The 19,950-nt window shown below is 48.3% G+C and overlaps 1 long non-coding RNA gene across 1 annotated transcript in view; it reads right to left on the bottom strand.

Moving 5' to 3' along the window:
* Positions 1-5,165: 5,165 nt before the first annotated feature.
* LOC105515859 overlaps positions 5,166-19,950 on the bottom strand; it is a 38,138-nt gene continuing 23,353 nt past the window's right edge. The window contains exons 2-3 of the long non-coding RNA XR_001002402.1: positions 9,325-9,423; positions 5,166-5,452 (exon numbers count right to left, since the gene is read on the bottom strand). This is a non-coding gene — a long non-coding RNA (uncharacterized LOC105515859). The remainder of the gene's footprint in view (positions 5,453-9,324; positions 9,424-19,950) is intronic.

Genomic DNA, 19,950 nt, shown 5'->3' on the forward strand with positions numbered 1-19,950 from the left:
TCTGGGCCACAGAATTCTCATGGGCCTCCCTCCCAGGCTTTTGTGCCAATTCAGGAGGCATGCAAGCCTCTGGGACAGTGGGCCATCCCATGGAGGCCAGTTCTGCTAGACTGCAGCCTTCAGTGTAAGAACTTGAACTAAATAGGGAGAGAAGTCGCACCACTTCCAGGAACCATCTAAGTCTGTGCTGTTTGAAGCAGTAGCCAGTTGAGACATGTGACTATTTACTTTCAACAGATAATTAAGTTAAATTAAGCACAGTTGGTTTTGCATAGTAGCCACATCACAGGTGTTCGATAGCCACATGTGGCGAGTGGCTACTGAGCTGGACAGTGCAGATGGGGACATGTCCACCATGGCAAAGAGCCCAATGGGACTGCACCAAGCAGGTTTTGCCATGCTTATTGTTTTCATGTCCTAACACTGCTAATGACACATAGTGTATTGGAAGTCCCCTTGGATCTGCTTTTCAGAGGAGGGGAACATGCATTTGAAATCATCCACTACATGATTTTATTAGCTCCTACACTGATGGATTGATTGACTTTTGAGACAGGGGCTTGCTCTTTCACTAAGGCTAGAGTGCAGTGGTGTGATCACGCTCACTGAAATCCTGACCTCAAGCCATCCTCCAACCTCAGCCTCCCAAAGTGCTGGGATTACAGGCGTGAGCCACTATGTCTGATCACACCTAGTTTTCTTTTAGAAACAAATATCCAAAACACTTGCAGAGTCAGCTGAAATTGGTTAGGTGTTCTCTCACCCATTTTATTCTATTACTTGCTCTATAACCCTTTCTTAGCACCTAGGAGCAGCCTGGACCTCAGCTCAGGCCAGATCAGGGTAACAGTGTCCCACAGCATTAGTGATGTCCAGAAGAATGAGGCTTTTACTCTACTTCCTAGGCTGGTGCCTCTAGCTTCTAAACCGCATCAAGATCACAGGTTCCTCTCTCTCCTGAAGGACTATCTGCCATGGAGACTCCCTGCCATTGTCCCACACATGCTATCAAGGCAGAGGGTGACGAGCCCAGAGCCCAATCCCCAGTTGACAATCTGTCCATGAATTTAAGTCCCCCAAAGAATGCCCCTAATGTCCACTAGAGCCCTCTGCACGACTCTGTTAGCAGTGATGGCTATTGCATTTGTGTGTCTAACTGGAGTTCCAATTCTGCCCCTGCAATTTATTAGGTGTGTGACATGAACATGTGACATAAACTTTTTGAGTCTGGGTTGATCCTTCTGGAAAGCAAGGACTCTATTATCTTGCTCACCGTGTGGCAGTGAGTTCACATGAGATGGTACAATGTTTCCAGACTTTTCTACCCTGTGTCCCTTTTGCTAAACACAAAAATCTCTGCCTTCCTTGTGGAAGACTCCACCTCTCTATACCGCCCCACTGATAAGTATTTCATGCACATCCACCAGCCAAGAACACGTCGTCCAGCTTTCCCACAATTTGTATTATGAAATGAAAGGGTTTCTTTGTCTTCCAAAAATATAAAATTATGTTATGATGCTGGCTCTGTTGTTCTGAGCTATACCCTTTTCCTTCCCCTCGCCTTCCTTATCTTAGTTCTAGTATACCCCCAGAAGATCACCCCCCCATCACAAATGGAACAGGTGGGCAGTGCCTGGGGATGAGCTGCAGGTGACAGGCACTCGCTAAACAGTGGGTCCCCGCACCCTGCAGAGGAAAGGAGAACTGCAGCCATGGCCAGATGAAGGTCAGCCAGAGTCCACTTTCAAGTAGCACCTCTGCAGACCCCCAAGTGTAGATAAGTTCCTTAATACTGTCTCATAGCTCTCTTCACTGTTTTAAAAAAATAGACTTTATTTTTTAGAGAAGTTTTAGGTTTGCAGAAAGTACAGAAACTTTCAGTATATCCCCTCCACCCACTCTCCCAGTTGTCTGCCCCATTGCTAACCTCTTGCATTGGTGTGGTACATTGGTTACAACGGGTGAACCCATATTGATACACTATTATTAGTTCCAGTTCATAGCTTACTTTAGGGTTCCTTCTCTGTGTTAGACAGTTCTATGGGTTTTGGTAAATGCCTTGTCTCCATACCCATCATTACGGTACCACGCAGAATAGTTTTACTGCCCTAAAATTGCCCCGTGATCCGGCTACGCATCACCCCCCCTCCTTCTACCCTGGGCCCAGTTTTCTTCACTTTTTCTTCAGTGCATTTACTGCAGTTGTAAAGATCGAATTCGGAATTACTTGATTAAAATCAGCCTTCCCCACGGGACTGTAAGCAGCTTCACAAGGGCAACTGCTACATTGGGTTTCACCACACTGTGTTTCCTGGGCTTTATCACAGTACCTGGGATGTTAGTGTAAACACTTAGTTGAACAAATGAATGAGTAAAAGAGTGAATGAGAAGTGAAGTAGAGGAAATGAAGGAGGCTGGAGGAAGGAGATGTCAGGGCAAGAAGAGGAAGCCGTCTCCAAATCAACATTGCCCGTCCCAGGAGCCTCCCTTTGAGGACAATGAAATGGCAAAGCAAAACTGTTCTGGAACCAAGTGGCTGATAACTCACGCTGGGGTTATCCCGGCAGTGGGTGTAGCCCCTCCTTGCCCCAACAGGGGTGACAAGGACAGGAGCAGGGAATGCTGTCACCAGAGGCAGGCCCTGAAATGGCCTGACAAGGGCTCAATCCGTCACTGTCTTAACCATCGTGACTTTCGGAGTCACCTCCAGATTTTTTGGCCCAGCAAATGATTAAGCAGTTAAATAAAGACAGGCTCATTAAGGAAACATGCTTCCCTGCGTATCTGCCCCAGTTACTCCTAAATTTAATCTGTCCATGAGCCAATTTCCAGGACAAATGCGCACAAGTATTTTTTTTTTTTTTAATCTCCAGAGCCTTAACCTTGAAGGTAGTCATTGGCCAAGGCTTATCCTGATGCCTGTCTCCCCCATCCTGTCTCCTCTGAGACTCAATGGAGGGGTTCCTTCCCCACACGCAGACAATCCCGTGGGGCCGCTGGAGAGGGGGCAGGGCACTCGTGGGGCCCATTTGCCAGCAGGCAGGGCCGGGTCCATGAAAGCGCCCTTTCTTCTCTGTCACACGGCTGTTCCCAGCCACGGGGGGCTCTGGGGCATAATCGGATTGAGTTTCCTTGGCCAACAGGTTGGCTTTGTTCTCTTGTCCAGATTTTCATCCACTTGGCTCCCCAGGTTGCTGCTCGACCGCTCTCTGACCTGGATTCACTGAGGACACATCAGGCCTTTGCCACGGGGTCCATGGGGTGGCCAGAGCCCAGGGCTGGGTGAGTGTGGGGTGGGTCTGAGGGGAGGACGTGCATCCAGGGGCCTGGCCAGCCCCTGCAGGATTTTCTGATGTCAAATCACCTGTCCTGTGCCTGAGCCCTATTACCCTAGCAGAATGAGGACATGCGCCTCCCTGGGCTTCCCCAGCATGGCTTGAGTGAGTGTCTCCCTGGCTGCAGTATTTGCAATCAGCAGGTCAAAAGGGGACCCTCCTGCCCTGCTCCCATGGTGCTGCTGCTCCTTCTAGCAGTCCCAGCTTAACACCCACACTCCTTATGCTGGTCCCAGGGCCCTCTATGGGTTAGGGTGTAGAAGGAGGTTGTGTTGGTTAAAAACACCAGGTAGAAATCTCTTTTCTCTGAATGCTGAAGGAGTGCTATTAAAGAGACAGTTCCTTTCAGTCTAGTTGGATCCTGGGTGAAGACTCAGATCTTGCTCAAGAAGGGAGAGCCACATGTTTCCAGGGAGGAGGCTGGACATCCAAGATCAAGGTCCTGGCAGGTTTGGCTTCTGGTAAGGTCTCTCTTCATGGCCAGGGCTCCTTTAGCTTCTTCCACTCCTGGGCACAGATAGACCCTGTTAGACTGTTGCCTTGCTCACAATCTCTCATGCCCCTCCCACTGCCTCTGGTGTTGTGTCTGTGATGTTCTCTTCTGGGGACAAATGCAGCTTCAGCTGCTATAGCCTGGGACCCATGGGCCTCCCTGTACCAGTCCTAGGACCCAGCTTCCCCAGGCCACTAGTGTTGCTCCAGGAACAGTGTCCGAGTCAGCCCCAACTGCTAATAGAATCCCACGGACTGAGTGGCTTCAGGAACAGGAATTTATTTCTCACAGTTCTGGAAGTCCAAGATCAGGGTGCTGGTAGGTTTGGCTCCTGGTGAGGGCTCTCTTCAGGCTTGCAGACAGCTGCCTTCTTGCTGTAACCTCACATGGTGGAGAGAAAACTCTGGTGTCTCTTCCTTTCCTTATAAGGGCACTAATTCCATCATGGATGCCCCCACCCTCATGACCTCACTGAAACCTAATGACCTTTCAGAAGCCCCACTTCCTAATACTGTCACATTGGGCGTTAGGGCTTCCACATACCAATTTGGAGACACACGAACATTTAGTCCATAAAAAATGTGCAGGTGGCCCAGACTAAGCTAATCAGCTCCTTTTCCTGGGCCTGTCAGGATCCTTCTCTGGCCTTTGGTTTGTTTGTTTTTATAAAATAGAAATAGGCATATCTGTGAGAAGGTGAGGTGAGAGTTGCAGGCAGCCACCTACCTGCCCAGGGGAGGAGGACCTTTTGCAATAGGAAAGAATGAAGACTGCACCAAGAGAGACACGGAGGAGGAAGACGGAGAAGGAGAGGTGCTTTTGCCTCCCTGGACCCAGTGGGCCCTGAGGTCTGCTTCTAACCTGTCTTTTCTCTATTTATTTTTGTCTGCTAATAAGTCTGTCTTTCTACATATATTCATTCAAATTCCATTTGTTTTCCTTGCAAGTAAAAGAATGCTGACAACTTCAGGATTGGGCAAGGAGCTAGTCGTTTTCCCCTCTTGAGAGATGGGGTAGCAGAGTAGTAGGAGCAGAGCAGCCAGGATGTCCAGATTTGAAGTTGTGCATGTTGTTCTGGGCAAAATTCTCAGCTTCCTGCGCCTCAGTTTCTTATCTGTAAAGTGGGGTTAATAATAGTGCCTACCTCGTGAGTCAGGGATGAGGATTAAGTGAGTTATATGTGTAAGGTGCTTTGCACGCTGCCTGGTGTGCAGTCAGCTCAGCATCTGTGAGCTGATTTCCATCTCCCTTGGGTCTTGTGGCCTGTGAACAGAGCTTTACTGGGCCCAAGCGCTGAGGAAATGGAACGAACTGAGGGAGAGAGCAATACTCTCTTGTGATCTAGTTAGTAGCCAGCTGGCAGATTTCTGGTATTGCTCACTGATGAGGGGCCGCTAGGTGCCTGAGGAGTCCTGGGAAATGCCTGGGGCAGGGTGGCTGGCCTGAGTCTGTCTGTCCTGGGATGCCCCTCCCAGCGCTCCAAGCATGGTAGCACTAAGGCTGTTTTGGGGCCAGTTGGACCCTACTTGGGAGGATAGAGAAGTGGAAAGAACCCTGGGCCTGCAATCCAGCAGTTGTACACCGTGGTTTCCTAGAGGAACTCATGCACGTGTGTCCTGGAGGCCTGCAAGAGAACAACACCATGGAGACGACCAGAAACTAATACCACCCAAAGGCCCACCAACAGGAGAATGGATACACCAGCAGGGGTACATGCATGCCACAGAGCACAGTACTGGTGAGAGTGAATTAGTGTCAGCCACATGCGTCAACACCGATGAGGCTGAGACTCATAATATCAAATTTCAAATTGCAAGTAGCAGAAGGGTCAAAGTTATGTTTTTAATAAAGCTTTGAAACACAAGCAAATCAAGCATTGTATTGTTTAGGGACACATTCACATTTGGTAAAGACATAAAGCAAAGCAAGGGAGTGAGACAAAAATGAAATTCCAGGGTAGTCAGGTGGTCAGGGCTTGGGGGTGGCGTGGAGTCAGGGAAGGGCACCAGAGCGCCTCTCACCTCAGCTCCGATGGCTTTGGCAGGTTCTAGTTCTTACATGGAGTTGTAGGTTCAAAGATGTTTGATTGCTTGTTATGCTTTATAACAATATAAACTGCATATGTTCAGTTGAAATATTTCATAATAAAGGCTTTTTTTAAAAAAGAACATTGGGCTTATCTTTCCCATCAGATACAGGCATTTTTGTTTTGACTTTCTATTTCCTTTTTTTAAATGACCAAGGATCATTTTGCCTCTGCAAATATAAATGAAAAAAAAAATAAGGCTGGGCATGGTGACTCACACCTGTCATCCCAGCACTTTGGGACGCCGAGGTGGCTGGATCACTTGAGGTCAGGAGTTTGAGACCAGCCTGGCCAACATGGTGAAACCCCATCTCTACCAAAAATATAAAAAATTAGCCAGGCATGGTGGCGTGCGTCTGTAATCCCAGCTACTTGGGATGCTGAGGCAGGAGAATCACTTGAACCCGGGAGGCAGAGGTGGCATGAGCTGAGATTGTGCCACTGCACTCTGGCTTGGGTGACAGAGCGAGACTCCATCTCAAAAATAAAGAAATTATTAAAAAAAATTTTTTTTTTTTTAAAAAAGCACTGGATTTGCAGTTGGAAGCAAAAGATTTGGGGTTGCCCCTTCCCACAACCACTGTCATTGCTGGGACCTCTGCAGCCATCTCCTCCCAGCCTCCATCCTCACCCACTCCATTTCAGTCTCTGTTTGGCGCCCCGGCAGAGTTATCTTTGTAACTATAAATGGCATTCGCTCGTTTTCCTGCATCCTGAAGTCCAAGCCCGTTCTTTTCAACCATGTCTCTCCCTGTTCCTCTTCACCCCTTGTATGTAGCCAGATGTAGAGTTCATGGAACCAAAAATCTGCTTTCTGCTTCGGTGTCTTTGCTCAAGCTATACCTGGGAGAATAAGTCAGGCCTGAGCACCTGTGTCTGGGTCTCAGTGCTCAGCATGCAAAAGAGACTGGGTTGAGGCTCTATCACCCACCGTGAATTCTACATGGAATGACTTTTCGGTCCCTAAGTGATCCTTCCGGGCTCATTTCAGGCAAAAACCTCTTCCAGGAAGCCTTCCCTGATGTCCACCCTATATTCTCACATCCCCTCTGCTAACCCCTATCAAAGTACCCTAAAATTTCCACAGTACTTTGAAATTTTCTGTGTATGTGCCTCCTCCACTAGACTACCTACTCCCCAGAGGCAAGAACTGGGTCTTATTTTGTTTGTTTCAATAGCAACTGTATCAGCCCTGGCATGGTAACACTCAAATGGTAATGCCCTGAGGGAAGGGTTTTGCCTGTTTTGCTCATCTGCGTATTTTAAGCACCTAGAACACAGCCTGACATATGGTAGCTGTGCTGCAAATGGTTATAGAGTGAATGAATAAGTGAATGGATGGATGTTAACCTGTACTGAGTACTGAGTAAAGTTCTATTGCTTAGAAGCTGTGTGAGCTTCAATGAGACACTTAACCTCTCTGAGCCTCCCTTTCTCCCTCTGTCAATGGGGATATTAATAGTACTATTCTTGAAGGATCACCATGAGATTTGGCAGAAAGATGCATGTGACAGAGCCTAGAAAATGGCAGATGCACAGCAGCCCGCGCTGGTTGCATATGGATTTAACCCTGACCCCAGTGGCCTCAGGCAAATTCCCAGTGGCTCTGAGGTTGTCCATCTGAGCTCAGAGTCCCCTCTCAGCCTCCCTGGGTGGTCCATGGGAAAAGGGGGTCGCAGGTCTGCACTCCTTCTCCTTAGTCAAGGGTCAGTGACCCCTAGGGTCTCCTCTGACTGCTGGGTCAGTGGATCTATTGTGCAGGGCCTGTTGGTGTCTGGGCAGCCTCACTGAGTCCCCAGAGCCCAGCTGGTCAGTGCAGCCAAGGTCATGGTCCTCATTCCTTGAATGGCTCTTTCTTTAAATAGAGGCAAACTCTTCTTCAGCAGCCACAGGTAGCTCCTAACACAGCCAGCTGTCTGAGCACTCTCTCAGCTCCCTTTGGATCCTAAAATGCTGGAGAGGGGGCAGGATGGGTGGAGAAGGTATCACACAGACCTAGCTCCAGCGCTGCCTTCCCCAGCTTCTGGTTGTGTGACCTGGGCAAGTGACTTCATATCTCAGAGCCTCAGTGTCCACATCTTTTTTTTTTTTTTTTTTTGTAACAGAGTCTTGCTCTGTCACCAAGGCTGGAGTGCAGTGGCATGATCTTGGCTCACTACAACCTCCACCTCCCAGGTTCAAGCAATTCTCCTGCCTCAGCCTCCCAAGTAGCTGGGATTACAAGCACGTGCCACCAGGCCCAGCTAATTCTGGTATTTTCAGTGGAGACAGGGTTTTGTCATGTTGGCAAGGCTGGTCTCAAACTCCTGACCTCCTGTGATCCACCTGCCTCATCCTGCCAAAGTGCTGGGATTACAGGCGTGAGCCACCGCACCTGACTCAGTCTCTACATCTTTGAAATGGGGAAACAAAACCTATCTAGGGAGGATGTTGTGAGGAGCAGAGAGAAGGCATGTAATTGTCTTAATTAATTGGCATTCACTACAGAGTTATGTGATTATTAAATACATAATAAAATATAAAAATATAAGGTGCTCTAGTTATATAATCATGAGGTCTGATGATGGTGATGACTGCACTTCAGTGGACTACCTTATGCGGGACCGACTGTCAAGAAGTTCTGTGCATGTGTGCTTGTGTGTTTGCATCTGTGTATTATAATATATATACATATATGATATATAAATAGATACTTTGTGTTATATAAGAAAATGATATCATAGTAAAAATGCATAAATATTATTGAGCATGTTTGTATAAATGAGTAAACAAAGAGACATTTGGGATGCAAGACCAGTGGTATACTCTGCCCAAACACAAGCCCTGTGTGACTGTTGCTAATGCACAAAGAGAGGGCTGGCGGACATGGCCTGTATGCTCTGCACACCTGCCCGTCTGCACCACACTCCCCTGTGGTCTTGCTGCTGTTGCCATGCTGGGCCCATCCTGCTTCTCACACCAGGACCACACAGGCTTTCGCAGAACTGTTGATTTCTCCCTCACGGCACTTGTCACAGTTGACACGTTATATTTATTTGTAATTGTCAGTTTACGTGTCTCCTCCACCGGACTGATAGTTAGCTACACTGAGGTCAGAGGTCCCATCTGATTTTACTCTCCATTTTCTCTCCAACACCCATTAGGGTGTGTGGTGCAGCTTAGATGCTTGATAAAATAATTGGACAAATCGATGGATGGTTGGATGGTCAGAGGGATGAATAGACGAGTGGTTGGATGAATAGATGGGTGGTTGAATGGATAAATGGTCGAAAGGATGGGTGGACAGATAGATGGAAGATGGATAGAGGGATGGATGGATGGATGATGGTCAGATGCATGAATGGTTGGGTGGATGAAGGGATGGATGGATGGTTGAATGAATATCATAGGCTTTCCTTTAAGGAGCTTACCATCCATTTGGAGTCACAAGATCAAGACCCAGAAAATGGTCAGTGGTAACTCACATCTTGCAGTAAGGATCCTGTGCCCCTTGACAGAAGGACCTATTCCTGTGAAAGGAACAGAGAGGACCTTGTGGCTGACAAGGGCAGAGAGAGGCCCATGGTCATCTTCTTGAAGAATGGTCCTTGCTTCTATGAAGCAGGAAACATATTTTCAAAAAACCCAAGGACAGTTTTTTATGAACAACCTTTCTATGTCTTTGCTGAAATTCAGTACTGTGTCACTCAATTCCTCAAGCTTGTATTAGGCTGTCCTCATGCCAGATCCTGGGCCATGTTCTGAGGACACAGAGATGAGCCAGAGGGTCTCTGTCTGAGGACTCAGAGTCTGGGGGAGACAGATCTGTAAATTGTGCAACCAGGCAGGCCACAGCAGAGGTGTGACAGAGGAGAAACAAAACAATCTAAATGCTTTGGTGGAGACAGGCAGTCAGACAAAGGGTGGGGAAGAGGTGGTGTTTAAACTGATTCCTGAAGGATCGGTGGGAGTGGCCCCCTCCCCAACTCCATCCTGATGAGAGAAGTTTTTCTGATAAAGAAAAAAAAAATGCGGGCAAGGAGAAAAGCCGAGTGAGAGCTTCCTGGCTTCTGGGCCTGAGTGCCAGTGCTGGCGGGGAGAAATGAGCAGTGAGGCTGGGAAGTTAGGTGAGCCCTGCCTGGTTGGGCAAGGGCCTGGGCTTCCCTCTGAAGGCGATAGGGAGCTCTTGATGGGATTCACGCAGAGGGGAGGTCTGATCAAGCTTGAGGCAGGGTGGAAGAGGGACAAGAGGGGGTGAGTTGGAAGCAGGAAGGCTGGATGGGAGGCCATGGCAAGTTAGCAAGTGATGCAGGTCTAAACAGGGGCAGTAGAATAGGAAGTCAAAGAGGGAAGGCCACAAACATCTCAGACAAGACATTCTTGTTTATTCATCTCTTAAAGTGAAAGGGAGGCAAGTACAGATTTATTACGCCACTGTCCAGAGCAAATCGTAAGGGTACAGGGTTGGCGACTGACATTCCTGCTCCAAGAAACTTAAGAAACCAGACCTGTCCCCATCCCCTGCTCCCTGTAAATGTCTGTTTTGGGTTCCTCTTGCCCACCAGATGCAGAAAGGAGGGCCAGCCATGCAGAGCTGCAGGGAGGCAGGGCACAGGGCCAGGTTTCCACGATGTGGAGGGAGGGAGACGCCCCGTGAGCAGGCGAGGGGGTTAGGGTGGGGAAAGGAAAAGGTATGGACAACTGCAGACCATAACCCTTGGCAAGATCCGAAAGAAGAGGAATAGTGGGGGATGCAGAGAAAGGGACCACTACAGCCGTGGGCAGGAGTTTCTATTTCCAAATGGATGTGGGGAGGAAGAGTTCAGAGGGAACATATTTGCCAGGAGAATTTTGAGAGAAATGACTCAGGGTTCCACAACAATAGCTAATAGGATAGCAATGGATTGGAGCATGTACATATCTTTATGTTCTAAAACTTTTTTTTAAGGAGACACTGTAGCACCACAATCACAAGTGCATGTCTCTGTGGACAGAGCAGGTCACGCAAATGAGGGAAGTGGGCCACATATTCAAAACACAATAGCTCAAGCATCATGGCCAGCTGCAGGTGACACCAGGCTATTAGCGTCCAGGAGACAATAAGGAGGGACTGTGGCAAACTGGAGAGCACAGATCCACAAGGGCACAGCAGCAGGTCAGCTCCCACTGCTGCCACCCTGTAGGAATACAGGGCTGGGTGATCATGTTTTCTGAGTTTTCAAAAAAATTCAGAAATTTTGATTCTTTCAGGAAACCTCCTGATATGTAAATAGTAGCAGCTAGTTCAGATTTCACCCTGTGTGAAAAAAACAAAACCATCCAGCCTGTGGCACTGCAGTGGGTCCCTCTGTTCCCCAGCAACCTTGCAATCAACTGAAAACACATGTCACACAGGTCCTGCTGCCTACACTCATGTCTGCGGCTTTTCCCCAAGGGGTCTGGAGGGAGAACAGGGCTGGGAGTCAGTTGTGGCGTTTACTCCTGGTAGAGTTCCACCTCTAATGTGCAAACCCTGCAATGTTTCCAGGCCTCCGTTCCTCCATCTATACAATGGTGGGAAGATCTTGGCTCTTCCAGCCAAAATTCTCTTCTTTTGCAATATTCCCAAATCACTACCACCTTCTGTTGATTGAGGCCCTCCTACCTGCCAGACCCTGTGTTACCCTTGCCCAAGATTACACAGCTATTGATGTGGCAAAGGCTGGATTCCAACCCGCACCCGTCTGACTTCAAAGGCCTTTGGCTTAGGCACTGTATTGTCTCCAGTGAAAGCAGCTTATTAAATAATTCAGGCAATGCTCCAGGAAAGGGGAGTGTGTTCCATTGCTCTTCATGCTACCACCCAACTTCTAAGAGATCCAAACAGTTACTTTTTGTAGCTCATGGGCCAGTATAGATTTTTTAGGGTTCTCTTTGACCTTGTAAAAGCTAGAGGCATAGAGGACCTAGCAAAAGGCCAGAGGAATTAACAACATCAGATGCAGCAGGAGTCTCCCCCAAGGCTTCAGACAGGCCTGGACTGTCCCACTAGGCATCAGTTGGCAGAAGAGCAGAGGAAAGAACTCAGCCCAAGAGAAAAGTGAGGTGCATGAAGACTGCCAAGAACACAGCCTCTGTTGGAGGGCAGGGGTGGCTGTTCATACAGCTCAGTGGCTGTTCCTTCCTCAAGTGCGGGGACTGGAACAGAAACCAGAAGGCCATTTGCATTAAAATGTGCCACTCTGAGAGCACCCAGGCCTGTGTCCCCTCTGACTGCTGTTCCATCAGTTATTTCAAATGTCGCCTCTTTCTACTCAACTGCTGAAGTCAAAAACCTGGTGTTATTCTTGATCTCTTCTTTTACCTCAAGTCTCAAATTCAGTCCATTGCCAAATTCTGTGACTCGCCCCAAAATGTCTGACGGCTGTGTCATCTTCTCTCCTCTGCACTGTCCCGGCCATGACTGCTCTGCTGCTCTCCTCCTTCCCCTTGCCTCTTTCCAATCTATTTGTGACACAGCAGCTAGAGAAGTTTTTATACAATGCAGCTCTGGCCCTGTCCCTCCTGTGCTTAAAAACCTTGCAGTGACTCCCTAGGGCACCATTAGTAATGTGCAGGCTTCCCTCCATGACCTACAAATCCTTCTGCTATCCCTCACACACTGTGCTTCTGCCACCCTGCCCTCTTTTCAGTTCCTCAAATACGCCAAGTTCTTTCTGGCTTTGCAGTCCTACCAGCGTGGATTTGAATCCCGGGTAACCTCGAGTAAGTGCCGTCACCTCTTTGAGCCCCATTCTACTCATCTCTGAAATGGGTATAATTGTATAGCTTATTTCAAGGCATCATCAGTATTGACTTTTTTGCTTTAAACTTACAATCCCATGGAAAATCCCATGGAACACTCCCTTGCTTTAAACCTACAATCCTATGGAAAATGGCGGAGAGAGAAGGATTAACGTCATCCACTGACAATTTCACCATCATCATCTACTTAACAACAACAAAGTAAGTCAAAGACATTCATACCTTTTGGCTTCTGTTTAAATGAGTCATACAGTCAAATATCAACTATTTTCACCTAAAAAATTACAGTCTACAACACCTTTTTAACAAATTTTGTGTTCATTACTCTCTTGTTTCTCTATATACTTCTATGACCTATTTATGGATTTCTAAACAAGGTCTAGCTATTTTGCCTGGTTTTGGACTTTGTGCAAATGGAATCATACTCTCTGTGCTCTGTGACTTGCTTCCTGGATTCGCATGAGGATCTGGGATTCACCCACGCCCATGCCTGCAGCAGCCATTTATTCGTTGTCACTGCTGCATTGTCCTGCCCTGGAGGAAGGTAGCCCTGTTTTCTCACACATTCCACTCTCTGTAGACATTTGGGCTGTTCCTGCTTTTGCTATCGTGAATGGTCTTGCTGTGCGCAGGCTGTGTGTATCTCCTGGCACTGGAATGTTACAGTTCCTGGAGGGGACACACTTAGCAGAGCAGTGGTAGATCCCAGTGTGTGTGCATGTTCAGCTTAACTAGGAAACGCCAACTGTTCCCAAAGGACTTGCTCCACAGGGATTCTCCCACCAGCAGTGACTGTTCTACCACATCCAACTGGGAAGAAAGGTAGAATGAGACGAATACGGAAAGATTACTTTTCATATATGTGTGTGGATAAGTGCATAGGTCTATGTAATCCTCATATATTTTATGCATTGTTATGAGTGTACATGACCTCGTTAATTTCTGCAGAGGTTTAAACCATGTTTGCTTAAACCTCTGGGGTACCCCACTATGGCTTTCATTCGCACGAATGATCAGGGTCTTGCTCAGCACCTTCAGTTCCTGTCTGGAGCTCTCCAGGACCTCTGCTGAACCTCTGTTCAGACCCTCCAGGATACAGCCTGGGCTGACCATAGTCTTGAACAAGTCCAGGAATGATGAAACCTGTTTTTCTAAGACAAATCCCCTGGAAGGACATTCAAAGTCCTTCCTGTGCCGAAATAACACCAGCTCCTGCACTGAAATAACACCAGCTCCTGCACTGAAATAACACCAGCTCCTGCACTGACCTCCTGGTCGCTCAGCATTTCAGGCACATTCTGCCTCTGCACATTCACCCTCAGAGGTCCTCTGCAGGGTCACCCTTCCTTGGATCTTCCTTCCCCAGGCTCCTGTGTCCCTCAGTCTATTCAGGTCTGTGCCCAAGACCTTCTCTGACCACCCTGTCCAAAAGACAGGCCACCACTCATGGCCGGACCTCACCCTGCTCTGTTTTTCTTGCAAACATGACCTCCCAATGCCTCATACATGGATGTGCTCCTCTGTTCTCTGCGTTTCCACCAGAAGATGAGTGCTTTGGGGTAGGGATGCATCTTTTTACCTGTCGTGTTAACTGTGCCCAGAGCTGTGCCCACCACATAGCAGATTCTCAAGATAGAATTGCTGAACAAATTTACGAATGAAGGAGTCACCCACCATGCTTTAAAACCTCAGCGTGGGAGATCAGTTCAGGAATGAGTTCTTTCCTTTTCATTTAAAAACACTCCTTGGCCAGGCACGGTTGCTCACACCTGTAATCCTAGCACTATGGGAGGCTGAGGCTGGAGGATCACCTGAGATCAGGAGTTCGAGACCTGCCTGGCCAACATAGTGAAACCCTGTCTCTATGAAAAATACAAAAACTTAGCCAGGTGTGGTGGCGTGTGCCTGTAATCCCAGCTACTCAGCGGGCTGAGGCACGAGAATCTCTTGAACCTGGGAGGTAGAGGTTGCAGTGAGCCGAGCTTGTACCACTGCACTCCAGCCTGGGTGACAGCAAGACTCTTTTTCAAAGAAAAAAAAACAACAACTCCTTATTAAATTCCCCTGCAGAAATTAGTGAAATAGCTTGCACTCATAACAATGCATAAAACATATGATAATTACATAGGTCTATGCACTTATACACACACATACATGAAAAATAATCTTTCCGTATTCATCTCATTCTACCTGTCTTCCCAGCAACTAATATTAGCCGTCCTCATACTCAGACACATACAAAAAATAGGGCTTCTTAGTTGATTTTTTACCAAAAAAAGTGGGATCCTACAGTACTCTGATCTTGTTTTTCTCATTTAACAATAATGTGTTGGACATTAATCCAGAGAACTGGATAGGTAGCAAACTTTGTTTAACAGGTGCAAAATATTCCATTGTGTGGGCGACCCACAATTTATTCAACTATTCCCCAGCTGACAGACATGCAAAGGTGCTTTTAGATTTTTGCCACTATGAACAGTGCAGCAATAACACCATGTACTTATAAATCTTATAAACGATTGCTATTCTATAGGACAGATTCCCACGTAAGGGATCCCTTTGTCAAAAGATACATGCATTTTGTATTTTAATAGATGAGACCAGGTTATTTCAACAAGTCACTTATTCTGCCCTTTTGCTGTCCTGAGCTTTCTTTGCTCCTGATTTCCCCAGCACCCTCCCCATGCAGCCCCACCCAGGGTTGCCAGAAGTGGGGTCCATCCTAACTTCCCAGGAGGCCCAGTTTCCAGGTACAGAATTGTGTCTGGCCAGAATACCCATCCATGAGAAGCCATTTCAGTTCCACTCCCACAGTAACATGCGCGGGTGCCTCAACTGTCTTCCCTCCAGCGGCTCACAAGGCCAGGCCTGGCCTGAGGTGGCCTGAGGTGGCTTCAGGAGCAAAGGTGGAGAAAGCGGGGAGGGAGGAGGAGAGAGGCAGGAAATGACTACAGGAGCCACCTGGAGTGTATCCTCATTCCAGCTTCAGGTTCCCTTTTTGTTCTGAGCATCTCGTAGCCAGTGCGTTACCAATGATGACGCCAACAACAATAATAAAAGTCAACATGCGTAGCAGTGGCTCTCAGCAGGGCAGCTTTTGTGCCCCCCCCCCAACAAGGAACACTTGGCAATGTGTGGAGACACTTTTGGTTGTCACAACTCGGAAGGGGGTGCTAATGGCATCTAGCAGGTAGGGCACAGGGAAGCTGCTAATTTCCCACAATGAAAAATTATCCAGCTCAAAATGTCAATAGTGTTGTGTTTCTCACAAGTGCCTGATTTATAGTGTGTTTATGGCATGACGGGAGCTGTGCTAAGTGGTCCGTACATGCATGACTAATTTAATCTTCACACTCTTCTTTGAGCTAGGTTTTATCATTACACCCACTTTACAGATGAGGACACTGAGACTCGGAGAGGTGAAGTGACTTGCTCACGATCCACAGCTGTGGAGGGCAGAGGCCGCACTTGGACTCAGGTCTGCTTGACTTCACCACACCGAATGGTCTTTGTAGGCCAGCTGGCTCTGTGCTGTAGCAGCAGACAGGGTGTCTGATACAAACCTCATGACAAAGACTTGGTGGGTGGGAACGGCCTGGATGTGATCTTGGTCATGCCTATCTACCTCTGACACAGCAGGGAGGTCCCCCTATGACTCCTCAGCTTCTGACCTTCTTGTGAGGTGGGGCATGGGGGAGCTGACGTAGTGGGTGAGGCATCCTCTGTGGCTGGGAAGCTGGTAGCCAAGGAAACGCGCGGTGCAGCCGATCCTATTATGTCTGATGTGACGTTCCCAAGCCAAAGCTGGGCTGTTCTTTATGACACCTGGGAGGGTACATTTGTACTCTCTGCCTGTGCATGCTCGTGTGTGTGAGTTTGCCTGTGTGCACTTACCCATAGGTGCCACGGTGGGTCTGTAGATATATGCACAAGTGTGCTCTGTGTCTTTGTGTATAGGTTTGCCTTTGTTCATGTGGAGTCTCGTTCTCTATTTGCCTATGTGTTTGACTATACAGGCAAATATGTCTGCATGCACATCTCTATCTGATTATATTAGAGTTGGGTGTGTGTGTGTGTGTGTGTGTGTGTAGGTGATGGTGAGCTGTGGCTATTGTATCTATGTGTGTATGAAGTCAGTCTGGGTGTGTGTGTGTGTGCACATATGAAGGTGTAATGGTGTGCTTTTATGTACATATATTTTGGACGGACTGTACATGTGTGTCTATATATATATTTGTGTGTGAATAGTGTGTCTGTACTTAAATGTATACCTGTGACTATGTGAACTGTGTGACTTCGTGTGCGTGTATATAGAGGTGGCTGGGTGCCGTGGTTGCTGTGTGTGTGTGTGTGTGTGTGTGTGTGTCTGATAGAGCAAGAGACAGACTCCAGGCTCTTACCAACACAGAAGCTGCAACAACACTGCTCTTTGTGTGTTCTTTCAGCCTTCAAGAGTGTCAGCCTCTCCTTAGGTCAGAAAAGATGAGCACAGGGCGAGGAGCTTGACCCAGGCCCTCCCTGCCCGCCCTCACTGCCCCAGCCTGCCCCCACAGTGCCAGCTGTCAGGGACAGAGGGCCTCAGGCCTCACCCCCCTGCCAGCCAGTCACTAAGGCTAAACATTTACCAAGGCCTGAGGCCATGTTTGCTTAAACCTCCGGGGTCACTGCACACATGCGATCTGCTTTGGATGGCTTCTGTTCTGCAGGCTGAGGGGAGCAGGTGACGGCTTGGCAAGGTACCCGGGGTTGCAGCTTCCCTCCGTGAGATGCGCTGCTGAAATCAAGGCTTGCTTCATCTCACAAGAAGTTAAACCTTGGCAACGCGTTCACTGACTTACTCTTTCAGAGGGATGTGTCCTAAACTCTAGCGTCTTTGTCAACCACTGTATATCTTCTGTAACTATACTGACACTTTTCTTCAAATTGATCTGCTTTTAAAAATATAAGTACCTATTTTAGTTTTATTTAAAGCAAGTTTACCTTATGTAATCAAGGGTCAGATATGCTAATTATAAGTTTATATATATTTTTATATCCTTAAAACATATGAAAATAAAAAGCATTGAGCCCTCTGTTCCCTCACATCGCCTTGCTGGCCTGGTGTCGGGAATGAAAATGCCTCGGAGGCTGCCTCTTGCCTTCTGCTTTAAAGGTGGCAATCTATTTCAGGAGATCTTATTTCCATACAACTTGCCCAGGAAGACGCCTTTTGCATAAAAACAGGCAGGTCTGGTGCACCTGGGAGAAAGGTTTCCAAACCCCCAGATGGAGAATGTGTGTTTCCTGGATCTGGCAGGAGGCTGGGGGAGCCTCAGGGTGCAGTGCTGGAGGCTGCAGAGGAGTTTCTCCAGATCTGTGCCTCCCTTCCTCCTTGGTCAGGATCCTCCCCTGAGGACCTGGCTCTGTAGTGTCACTGCCTTGGTAATCCTGAGCAAAGACTCAGGCACAGAGCTTCCTTCCTTTGTGCGGTGGGGACCCGGCGGTGGGGGAGAATAAGAGGGGAGGGGAAAGAAAGGAAGAGGAGAGCAGAACAGAGCGGGAGGGGAGGGGAGGCAGATGCCCAGACAGATGGGCCTGGCCATAGGCTCTGCAGGCCTAATGAATTTCCTTCCTCCACCCTCAGGCAGGTCAGTAAATGAGACCAGCGACAGCATCTGGGATGACTCCAGGATGAGGCTAATAAATCAGGCCTAGGATGAATCCTGCTTCCCTGGAGATGGAAGAGGTAGGCCAGGCAGCAGGGAAGCTGGAAGGGCCCAGAGAAGTTCCAGCAGCAGCCAGCCCTTCGAAGGTGCTGGAAGGAGCTCCCTTCCGACATGAGTTGGGGGCTTCCAGAGGTGCTGGCTGTGCAGGGTTGAGTCCCAGAGCGGATAGGTGGGTGGGGTGAGTTCTCCCAATGGCCTGGCTTGCTGACCTCGGGGCCTTGGCACAGGGACACCCTCCCCAACTGGCGCTTAGTTTATTCCTACGAATCTGCTAGTCTCAGTTCAGGCATCACCTCCTCCTTGAGGGAGGAAGCCTTCCTGGACCCTTAGGGGCCATACCCACGTACCCCTAAGGTTCCCTGAATTTCTGCCGTCAGCCCACCCACCACATCAGGCTGTTTGCACCTACCCTGGAATGCAAGTTTATGGAAACAGAGATGAGCTGCAGCCCCAGTGGCCAGCGATGTGCCTGGCATCTAGTAGGTGATATTGATATTCACTGATATTATTAATAAGTTGAATGAAAGAGAGGAGAGAGAAGAGAAGGTAGCAAGCATTGGTAATTCTCTGGGGGAGCAAGCCTAACTTGTCCCTGGACAGAGGGGGCTGGAAGAAGTCTATGCCATTCTCGAATCCCAGGGCCCTGGGGCCACTCAGTTGTTCAAGTGTGCCCCCCGACTTGCCCCCACCAGCAGGGGATGGGACCTCAGGCCAGGTATTCACTTTCCTGAGGCTCAGGAAGTTTCCTTACCAAAAGGAAGCTTTGGGAAAGCCTGGGTTGTGGGAATGACATTAGGTAAGCTATTTGGAAATGCTTTGGCGAGCATCAAAAGTCCTTCACTCCTGTGAAGCATGAAATCACACCACCCCTCGGCTGGATGAAACAGGAAAGAATATAGCGTTGAACTGAATTTTGCAGATGAGCAACTGAGTCCAGGTGAGGGTAGTGAATTTCCCTGTTCTCATACACTGGTGAGGCAGACCATGGCACTGATAGCCCAGGTTCTGGAGCTAACCTGCCTGGGTCAAAACCTGGTTGTGACTTGGGAGCTGTGTGCCTGTGGGTATGTCATTTACCTTCTCTGAGCCTCTGCTTTCTGTAGGACTAGACTCTGAACAGCACCTACCTCAGGGCGCCGTACAGAGTATGAAACAAGATATTCCTAAAACCACTTGTTTCTTGATTGCCTGCTGTGAACCACGCATTGTAGTATTGGAAATTAAGGAGGGAACATATCAGAGAGAAAAAAACCGCCCCGCTTTTAGGAAGCAGTATATTCTAGAGGGAAGGAATGAACAATGGAAACAACCTTTTTAAGGTAACAGCATCAGTGTTTTAGCGCTGATAAGTGCTGGGAGGGAAAGGCAAGCTGAGGGCAAGGGGGCATTCATGTGCTTCTGTGTGGGTAAGGTGTGGGGTTTGCAAGCTCATGTTGGGACACTGGGGAAGTCCTCCCCAAGAAGGTCTTTTGACTAAAGCCCCTGAGCACAGGGCTGGCCAGGAGGGAGCACTCAGCAAAAGGTACTCTCAGAGTAACTAAGAAAACAGCCACCTCTGTCCACCACTGA

This window comes from Colobus angolensis, unplaced genomic scaffold (assembly GCF_000951035.1).
Source record: "Colobus angolensis palliatus isolate OR3802 unplaced genomic scaffold, Cang.pa_1.0 Scaffold27, whole genome shotgun sequence".
In the NCBI taxonomy this organism is placed as follows: domain Eukaryota; kingdom Metazoa; phylum Chordata; class Mammalia; order Primates; family Cercopithecidae; genus Colobus; species Colobus angolensis.